This window comes from Pan troglodytes, chromosome 5 (genome assembly GCF_028858775.2).
Source record: "Pan troglodytes isolate AG18354 chromosome 5, NHGRI_mPanTro3-v2.0_pri, whole genome shotgun sequence".
NCBI classification, from domain to species: domain Eukaryota; kingdom Metazoa; phylum Chordata; class Mammalia; order Primates; family Hominidae; genus Pan; species Pan troglodytes.
The window spans coordinates 48407048-48417457 of NC_072403.2; the positions used below are offsets into that span (position 1 = coordinate 48407048).

The window sequence follows — 10410 nt, forward strand, 5'->3', positions numbered from 1 at the left end:
GATTTTGCTCTGTCACCCAGGCTGAAATACAGTGGTGTAATCACGGCTCACTGCAGCCTCAACCTGCAGGATTCAAGTGATCTTCCCACCTCAGCCTCCCAAATAACTGGGATTGCAGGCATGCACCACCACACATTGCTGATTTTTTTTTTTTTTTTTTTTTTTTTTTTTTTTTTTTTTTTTTTTTGCGAAGAAGTCTCACTGTGTTGCCAGACTGGAGTGCAGTGGTGCAATCTCGCCTCACTGCAACCTCCACCTCCCTCCGCCTCCTAGGTTCAAGTGATTCTCCTGCCTCAGCCTCCGAGTAGCTAGGACCATAGGCACGCGCCACCACCCCCAACTAATTTTTTTTTTTTTTTTAGTAGAGACGGTGTTTCACCATGTTGGCCAGGATGGTCTTGATCTCTTGACCTTGTGATCTACCCACCTTGGCCTCCCAAAGTGCTGGGATTACAAGTGTGAGCCACTGTGCCCAGCCCTCCTGGCTAATTTTTAAATTTTTTGTAGAGACTGGGTCTTGCTATATTGCTTAAACTGGTCTTGAACTCCTAGGCTCAAGCAATCCTCCTGCATCAAGCCTCCCAAAGTGCTGGAATTACACGCATAAGACACTGTGCCAAGCCAGTGGGGCTTCTTTCTGATTGAGTGTTCTGCAAAATAATTGAATGTTTTAAATTACTTTATATAATATGTACTTTATTAACTTTGTTTACTCACAAAAATAATCAGATTTGTTATATAAAAAGTGTTTGGTTTTCTACTACTGTATAACAAACTATCCCATAATTTAGGGGTTTAAAACAACAACCATTTTATTCTCTTGCTATTCTGTAGGTTGACTGGGCTCTGCTGGATGGTTCTTCTGCTCTATGTGATGTTGGCTGGGGCTGCAGTCACCTGGGAGTACTACCGTACAGGAAAATCCAAGCTATCTCTCTTACGTGTCTGGTACCTTGGCAGTGATGGCTGGAAGGCTGGACTCAGATGGGGTACTTGAGCAGCTAGGATTTTTTCTATTTCTACATAGTCTCAAGGCCTCTGTCTTTCCACATGGCCTCCCCAGCAGAGGAGTTGGACTTCATACATGGCAGCACAGAGCTCCCAAAAGTGCAAAAGGGGAGACTTTGAGACTTTTCTAAGGCTTTGGCCTGGAACTGATGTAAGTATCACTTCTACCATGTTTTATTGGTTAAAGCGAATCTGGGCCAGTCTAGATTCCATGTGGGAGGGGACTACAGAATGGCAGGAGTCATAAGAGGTATGGATCCTTGGGGGCCACCTTTGCAGACTAGCTACCAAAAACAACACTATCAACAACAACAAAAGAAAACAACAACAACAAAAAATAGCCAGGCACATTGGTTCGTGCCTGTAGTCCCAGCTACTCAGGAGGCTGAGGTGGGAGAATCTCTCAAGCCTGGAAGATTGAGGCTGCAGTGAGCCATGATCATGCCACTGCATTCCACCCTAAGTGACAGCGACACACTGTCTCAGAAAAACATTAAGGATAACTTTTGAGCACATTATTATTGTTAGTTATTGATTTTACCAAGAAACTAATGGATAGCATCTATTATGCCTGAATAAGGAGTTTTTGTGTCCTTTGCAATGCTGAAGACTGTTGTACACATCTCCTCTTAGCTTGTTTTAAGCCAGAGCTTAATTTTTAATAATTCAGTGATGAATCTTATTTAATCTCTTAAACCTCTTGCCTAATTCTCTTTTACATTATGAGATTAAACACATTAAAAAGAAGATATGGCCAAACAATGACTCACTCTTCTTTCAACGAGATCCCCAAAGGCAGATAGACTAGAAGAAATGTGGCAGAAGTGAATGAAATACGCAAGTCTAAACTCAGATATAAATCATCAGAGGCTCAGTCTATTGACTCCAACTTCCCCTTTCTTTCATGGCACAAAAATTAGTCTTAAAGGTTTGCAAATGCTACTCACTGCTGTACTTGCCACAAAATATTCCATGTTGTGGCTGACATTACTAACTCACCGTCACAAACTATTTGCTTTGAGCTTTCTCTAACAGTAGGGAGGGGTCACACTGAGTCATCTACACTCTCACTCAGTCCCCTGAGAACCCTCAGGAGATTCATTTGCTTGATGGCTGGGCAGGATTAGCAATGTAGGGATGGTGGCTGTAGAGTGGGACCTTGGGCTGGTGGACCGTGTGCTCTTTGGGCCCAGGGCTGTATTAGGCTGAGGAGACTGAAGGAAGAGGCTGAACTCAGACTGGTTGAATGGAGCCCAATCAGGTCAATTTACTATATGGAACCCAGATGTGGTGATATTGATGGAGCTCTGTGTTCTCACTCACTCACTTCCTGATTCTGCCTGGGCTGGTGAAGTGCATCGTGATGGGGTGGGGCTGGAAGGGTCCCTGCTCTGGTGCCACCTGTGTTTTGCTTCTTCTTAATAAGATCTGGAAAGTTCCCCCACTTTTCCACTATGTTCCTTCCAATCACCAGCCTTGTGGGGAGGGTTGGGGAAATAAAATAGGAGCATCCCTTATGCCATGATTAAGGGGTGCTAAATAAAGCCCCCCTCTCTGAAAAAACCTGCCATATGGCTCAAGATACCTCCAGGACAACCTCCTTTGAGGCCAGGCATTGAAAGCAGCTGCAAAAAAACAAATGAAGCGGGGTACAATGGCACATGCCTGTAGTCCCAGCTACTCAGGAGGTTGAGGTGGGAGGATCACTTGAGTCCAGGAGTTCAAAGCTGTAGTGCTCTATGATTGCACCTGTCAGTAACCACTACTCTCTAGCCTAGGCAACATAGTGAGACGCCATCTCTAAAAAAAAAGAAAAAAAAGCAAATGAGGTTTGGGTGATCTTACATATACACCTATTCTCTATCATTAACACTTTATCAATTCGGTTTATCAGACTTGCCCAGTGAAACATCTGAACTCTGGAAAAAGCACTCTAGACTGTATACTTTTACTGCAAACTCAGGCCCCAGATTTCAACCTTGAGAATTCTGCATATTTCTGCCAATGATAATTACAACTGTTGTACTGGAACTTTGTGTAGAAAGTATCAAAATACGATGATATCAAAATCAAACAGTCCATTCTTTACAGCCCACATTCCTTGGCTGGTTCAGAAGCTGCATTCTTTTTACTGTAAGAAAGCAAAAGCCAAACCAAAATTGGTGGGGGGTGGGGGGAGGGTGCATATTTAAAAACTGTGACCTCTCAGTGAGCTAAACCAGGACTGAAAAGTGAGAAGGATCATAAAGACTTCAGGGTAGGCCAGGTGCGGTGGCTCACACCTGTAATACCAGCACTTTGGGAGGCCAAGGCAGGCAGATTACTTGAGCTCAGGAGTTTGAGACCAGCCCGGGCAACATGGTGAAATCCCATCTCTACCAAAAATACAAAAAAATTAGCTGAGCATGGTGGTGCACATCTATAGTTCCAGCTACCCGGGAGGCTGAGATCAGAGGATCACTTGAACCTGGGAGGCAAAGGTTGCAGTGAGTCAAGATTGTGCCACTGCATTACAGCCTGGATGGCAGAGTGAGACCCCATTTCAAAAAAAAAAAAAAAAAAAGCAGATTATATGGTGTAAGTTCATGTCTTTGTACATGTGCCCACCTCCCTGTTCCCACTCCTCCTTTTTTTCCACCTCTCATCCCCCAACTCCTGTGTCCTAGGCAGGCCTGGCTTTCTGAATTCACTTTCACTCCAGCCAGCCATTGCGATTGGCAGCCTGATCTATGAAGTGCAGGTGCATCCTAGTCTGACCTCCAGCCATGTGTTAAGCCAAGCAGGACAGGCTCTGCCCCAGCAGGGGTGGAAGATGGCACTTTGGAGGGTAAGTTCAAAACAGAAGAGTAATGGCAAGCCCACTCGACAACCATACCACATACTTCAATCTAGCTTTGTAACGAAGCCAACATTTTAATCTCCAAAAATGTAAAAATATAAAATAACAATAATTTCTAAAAAGAATCCTAAGAATCCAAATGGGGGAGGAGACATACTCCTCTATACTGCCCCTCCCCTGCATCTAGAGTTGCTTTCGGTTCCATCTACCAGTTTTCTGGAGTTCCCTGCCAGAGGCTCAGGGCTTATGGGGAGAGATCCTTAGGGTATTCCTTTTCCTTTTTATTTTTTAAAGAACTGTGATCTCACTATGTTGCCCAGTGTTCTCAAACTCCCGGACTCAAGGAATCATCCCACTTCAGCCTGCTGAGTAGCTGGGACTAGAGGCACGCACCACCATGCCAGGCTTCCTAGGGTGTTTCTGACTCAGCCTTTACCGACAGCCTTGCCCAGGCTATGGAACTATTCATCTGTGCATGCATATGAGCTGCATCCCCACTCCTTTACACTCAAAAAAGAGCACCCTCCATATCTCCCACAACAGTGAATATATAAATTCTTGACACCAATTGAACAAGTGTTTCTGTGTCAGACACCAGGAAGGGTACTGAGGTTACAGAAATAAAAGACAATCCATGAATTTTTTGGATTATCTCACAAACAAGTCATGTAAATGACTATTACACCATGCATAATAGTGTATTATTCTATAGAATAGTCTATATTCTATATAGAATAGTCTATATTCTATAGACTATTCTACATATTATTCTATAGAATAGTCTATATTCTATAGAATAATTCTATATATTATTCTATATAATATACAGCAGTGTATTCACGCTGCTGTAAAGATACTACCTGAGACTGGGTAACTTATAAAGGAAAGAGGTTTAATTGACTCACAGTTCTGCATGGCTGGGGAAGCCTCAGGAAACCTACGATCATGGCGGAAGGGGAAGCAAGGCACTTTCTTCACAAGGTAGCAGGACAGAGAGCAAGCAAGAGCAGGAAAAACTGCCTCATTATACCATTGGATCTCATGAGAACTCACTCACTATCACAAGAACATCATGGGGGAAACCACCCCCATGATCCAATCACCTTCCTCCCTCAACACATGGGGATTACATGTTTGGCTCTGGTTGGGGGACACAGAGCCAAACCATATCACACTATATGCTGAATTCTAGAATAGAGGTGCAATGGGTTGTGAGCACATAGAAGAGGAATTGTTTGACTCTATCTAGGGAAGGGAGGGGTTCAAAGCTTCTTATATAATGCTTTGGCTGCAAAGAACAGTGCACAATTACAGTGGCCTAAGTAGTAAAGATATTTGCTATCTTATATATAAGAAGTATGGAGCTGAGAAGTCCAGGGTTAGTGTAGAATGCCATTAAGAACCAGGCTCCTTTTGTCCTGTGCATGACGGGAGAATCATTTTACTTTAAATCTCTTTATTTAAATCATTTTATTTTAAATCTTCTTCATTGTGAATTTAATATAAACATTTCATGCTCATATTCATCATTTCTGATTCAGCAGTTCTGAATTTTTTCAGTAGATAAAATACATTTCAGGGTTTTAAAAATGTGATTAACTCACTCAGGCCAAATATGTTTACTTATCCTATGCACGTGACGCAGTACCTTTCAGTTCTGCAGTCATGACTGTACATTCCTTGATTGTCCCAAGAGTTGCTGAGTTTACCTTTATAACAACCATTTTAGAGTCCAGAGGTAATTTCTCTCCAGCTCTAATAAAAATGACAAACTAGGTCAACTTCATTTGTCTTTGAAGTATGTTAGGAAGAAAAGGCAAGGTTGCAATTTTTTAAACTGTATTTATTTGTTTGATTACACGAGAGTAATACGTCTGTGTTCTAGAAGGTGTGGGCAATAAAGGAGGTTATGCAAGTTGGAAGTAGGAAGAAGGACAAAGGGGGCCTCCTGGAATTGTGCAGTGCGCAACCTATGAGGCCATATGTGACAACCTTATTCTGAACACAGAGCACAGAAATAAAAATGCCCCATGACTCTACCTCCCAACAACAATATTAACATTTTGCTAAATTCAGCCCTTCTTCTAGGTATATAGTATGTTTAAATGATGTTATAATGTATAACTGTTTTATAACCTCTTTCACTTATAATTCATTATAAAAATTTTAAATACTTAAATATTCTTAAAAATATCATTCTCAGTGGCACCATGTTTTATTGTTTTGTTTTGTTTTGTTTGTTTGAGAACAGAGTCTCACTCTGTTACCCAGGCTGCAGTGCAGTGGTGCCGTCTCAACTCACTGCAACCTCTGCCTCCCTGGTTCAAGCAATTCTCATGCCTCAGCCTCCTGAGTAGCTGGGACTACAGGTGCATGCCACCACGCCTGGCTAGTTTTTGTATTTTTTTGTAGAGACGGGATTTCGCCCTGTTGGCCAGGCTGGTCTCAAATTCCTGGTCTCAAATGATCCACCCACCTCGGCCTCCTGAAGTGCTGAGATTACAGGCATGAGCCACTGGGCCTGGCCTATTTTTTCATCCAACAAACACTTGTATGGTATTTTTATGTGAGCCAATATTTTAAGCTCATTAAAATATTAACTTGGCCAGACACAGTGGCTCACCCCTATAATCCCAGCACTTCGGGAGGCTGAGATGAATGGATTGCTTGAGCCCAGGAGTTCAAGACCAGCCAGGGCAACATGGTGAAACCCCACCTCTACAAAAAATACCAAGATTGGCCAGGCATGGCGGCATATGCCTGTAGCCCAGCTACTTGAGAGGCTGAGGTGAGAGGATCGTTTGAGCCCAGGAAATTGAGGCTGCAGTGAGCCATGCTCATGCCACTGCAGTCCAGCCTAGGCTACAGAGTGAGACCTCATCTCTAAAATAATAATAATAATTAACTCATGTGATCCTGCAGAGATATCTTTGTTTGCCCCTCCAGATGCCTCTATCCCCTCCCACCCTGCTCTGTGCCCTGGAAGGCTGATCTGAATAGACAGCATCAACAGGCTCTGTGACGTCTCTCTTCTTCGGGTTTGCCCAGTGAGAGCTGTGGTAGGTTGGATTATCATTCCCAACTCTGTAATCTCTCCCTGTGTTAGGATTTTCCATGAAAGTATATGGAATATAAGTATCTATTCCATTTATTTTAGGATCAGTCACATGACACGTTTTGGCCAATGGGATGTTTGTAGACACCCTGAGCAGAGGACTGGAATGGAGTTTCCTTGGGTTGGCCTCTTGGCCACTCTCTCCAAAATGAGAGGCCCATGAAGCAGACCTGAATCTGACCCAAAGCCTGAAGCAGAGCAGGCCCAGTCAACTCAGAAGGAAGAAAAACAAATGTTTGTAGTTTGTAGCCACTGAGGTTTGTGGGTTGTTTGCATATACCATTATTGCAATCAGGGAGTGTAATTACAGGTATCTCAGGAGACAGGAGACTGGATGGTAATGTCAAGGTATGTATGAAGGGTCACAGGGCTGCTGGGTCCTTTCTTCAAAGCCACAGCTTCTCCTCTCCATGTCTCTCCACACCTCTCTCTCTCCAGGTTCCAATGACTACTCAAGTGCTCCCTAGGACACCCTGCTGTTGCCTCAATAGAATCTCTTTATTAGATTATACTTGAATTACCCAGTTTGAGAGTGTTTTGTTTCCTGCCTAAACTCTGAATGACAAAAAAAAAAATCCTCATAATCATCTTGTTATATAGGTACTATTATCCCATTTTACTAACAACAAAATTGAAAATCAGAGAGGTTAAGTAACTTGTACAAGGTCACGCAGCTAGTAAGTGGCAGAATTGAGATTTGAACCCAGGCAGGCTGGAATCATGCTCACTTCACTATGCCTCTGTGGATCCATCCTGTTATAATTCCTTTTTCCAGCTCCCTATGGCTAGACATTTAGGTGGTATATATAAGCCTGTTATGACAAACATTGTTTTGTTTGCCTGTTTTTCCATTATAAATGCTTCTGCAATGAGAAATCTCTGTATAAATATTTGCTCATATTCAGGGTTAGGAAATATTCTAAAAATGAAATAGTTGGATTAAAGAATATGAATGTCTCTGTTCCCTAACCCATTTTCTTTCTTTTAAAAATTATTTCCTTCTGACTATAAAATTGATCAGGTACAATTAAAAAATTCAAGCATTACAGAAGTAAATATCATAGGACACAAACATCCCTGTAATTCTATAGCCTCAAAAAAACCATTGACCAAGATTTGGAAAGTTCTCCTTAGTAGCAATTAATAGTAATTGTTATTTCTTTTTGTGTGTTTTGAGACAGGATCTCACTCTGTCACCCAGGCTGGAGTGCAGTGGTGCAATTGCAGCTCCCTACAGCTTCTACCTCTGGGTTCAAGTGATCCTCCCACCTCAGCTTTCCAAGTAGCTGGAACAACAGGCCCCCACCACCATGCCCTGCTAATTTTTGTATTTGTTGTAGAGACAGGGTTTTGACATGTTGCCCAGGCTGGAGTAATTGTTAATTTTCATTATTAAAAAATGAGTAAATGTGTACTGTAGAAATGCATAAGAAAAATAAAAAAGAAAAAGATAATTTGTAATGCACAATTCATGCCGTATGTGTGGGTATGTAAACAAACATAGGATCATACTCTGAAAACTGCTTAGTAATATGCTTTTTAACTTAGCAGTATACATTGTCAGGAATATTTTTCATGTCATTAAATATTCTTCTACAACATCAACTGCATAGTATTCTTCTATAACTGCCTCCTATTCAATGGAAGCAATATACAGTCATGTGTCACTTAGCGACATGGATACGTTCTGAGAAATGTGTCGTTAGGAGATTTTATCATTGTGTGAACATCACAGAGTGTTCTTCTGTGAACTTAGACAGTATAGCCTACCTCACACCTAGGCTATATGATATGGCACAGCCTCTTGCTCCCAGACTACAAACCTGTACAGCATGTTACTCTACTGAATACTGCAGCCAATTGTAACACAATGCTATTTGTGTACCTAAAACATCTAAACATAGAAAAGGTACAGTAAAAATATGGCATTATACTCTTATGGGATCAGTGTTATTATATATGTGGGCTGTCATTGACCCAAATGTTGGTATGCAGCACATGACCAAACTATCATTTATTTATTTTTATTATTTATGTATTTATTTATTTATTTTTGTGGACAAACCACTATTTTATTACTCAAGACTGGGTAATTTATAAAGAAAAAGAGGTTTAATGGGCTCACAGTTCCATGTGGCTGAAGAATATTTATTTATTTTTTGAGATAGAGTCTCGTTCTGTCACTCAGGCTGGAGTGTGGTGGTGTGATCTTGGCTCACTGCAACCTCTGCCTCCCGGGTTCAAGCAATTCTCTGCCTCAGCCTCCCAAGTAGCTGGGATTAGAGGCGCCCACCACCACGCCTGGCTAATATTTGTATTTTTAGTAGAGACAGGGTTTCACCATGTTGGCCAGGCTGATCTCGAACTCTTGACCTCAAGTGATCCGCCCACCTTGGCCTCCCAAAGTGCTGGGATTACAGGCGTGAGCGACCATGCCCGGCCAGCTGATAAGAAGTTTTTAAAATTGTCTTCATATATTCAGCAAAGGTCTTTCCCACATTGACATATCTATTGTACTTTTTACAAATGTATTTTTCATGTAGTCAAATTTAATGTTTGTTTGCCTTTTGTGTTATATTTAGAAACATTTTCTTCACCAGAAGATCACATAAACATTCATTGGTACTTGTTCTTTTGTAGCTTCATGTTTTACACTAAAAGTTGTAAGCCATTTGAAACTTTATGTGCATTCTAATGATCAGCCAGTTCACCCAATATCATTTACTTAATAAACATTTCCCTAATTGACCTGAACCACATTCATACTACATCAAATTTCCTATATACTTCGGGTTCCCTTTGTGGATTTTTCATTTTGTTCTATTGATTGATCCATTCTGTGCCAACATCTCACTGCTTAATTACTGTGGTTTAATAACTTTTAACCCCTGGTAGTAGAGTTTTCCTCCTTCATAATTGTTCTTTTTCAAAAATTGCTTACACTTTTCTTGAGTGGGTGATCTAGCAGATAAACTTTAGAATCATTTTGTCACATCCCAAGAAAAATCTTCTTGGAATTTAGATTCTCAACCAGACTAATACTCCCTGTCTTTTCCTACTTTCAGAGTTTGTCTGAGGATCACAAAAACCACTGCAGTGAGGCCGGGCGCGGTGGCTCACACCTGTAATCCCAGCACTTTGGGAGGCCAAGATGGGGGGATCACCTGAGGTCAGGAGTTCGTGACCATCCTGGCTAACATGGTGAAACCCTGTCTCTACTAAAAATACAAAAATTAGCCAGGTGTGGTGGCAGGCACCTGTAATCCCAACTACTCGGGAGGCTGAGGCAGGAGAATCGCTTGAACCTGGAAGGTGGAGGTTGCAGTGAGCCGAGATCGCGCCATTGCACTCCAGTGTGGGCAACAAAAGCGAAACTCATCTCAAAAAAAAAAAAAATCCCACTGCAGTGGAGAGAGTCATGTTAATGCACAGGGTTATTATTTTGTTA

The 10410-nt window shown here is 41.8% G+C and overlaps 1 long non-coding RNA gene across 1 annotated transcript; it reads left to right on the plus strand.

The window, feature by feature from the left end:
* Window positions 1–834: 834 nt before the first annotated feature.
* Window positions 835–8390, plus strand: LOC134810299 (uncharacterized). The gene is made up of 3 exons (XR_010158014.1): window positions 835–1159; window positions 6794–6906; window positions 7005–8390. It is a non-coding gene; the product is annotated as an uncharacterized LOC134810299 (long non-coding RNA).
* Window positions 8391–10410: the final 2020 nt, after the last annotated feature.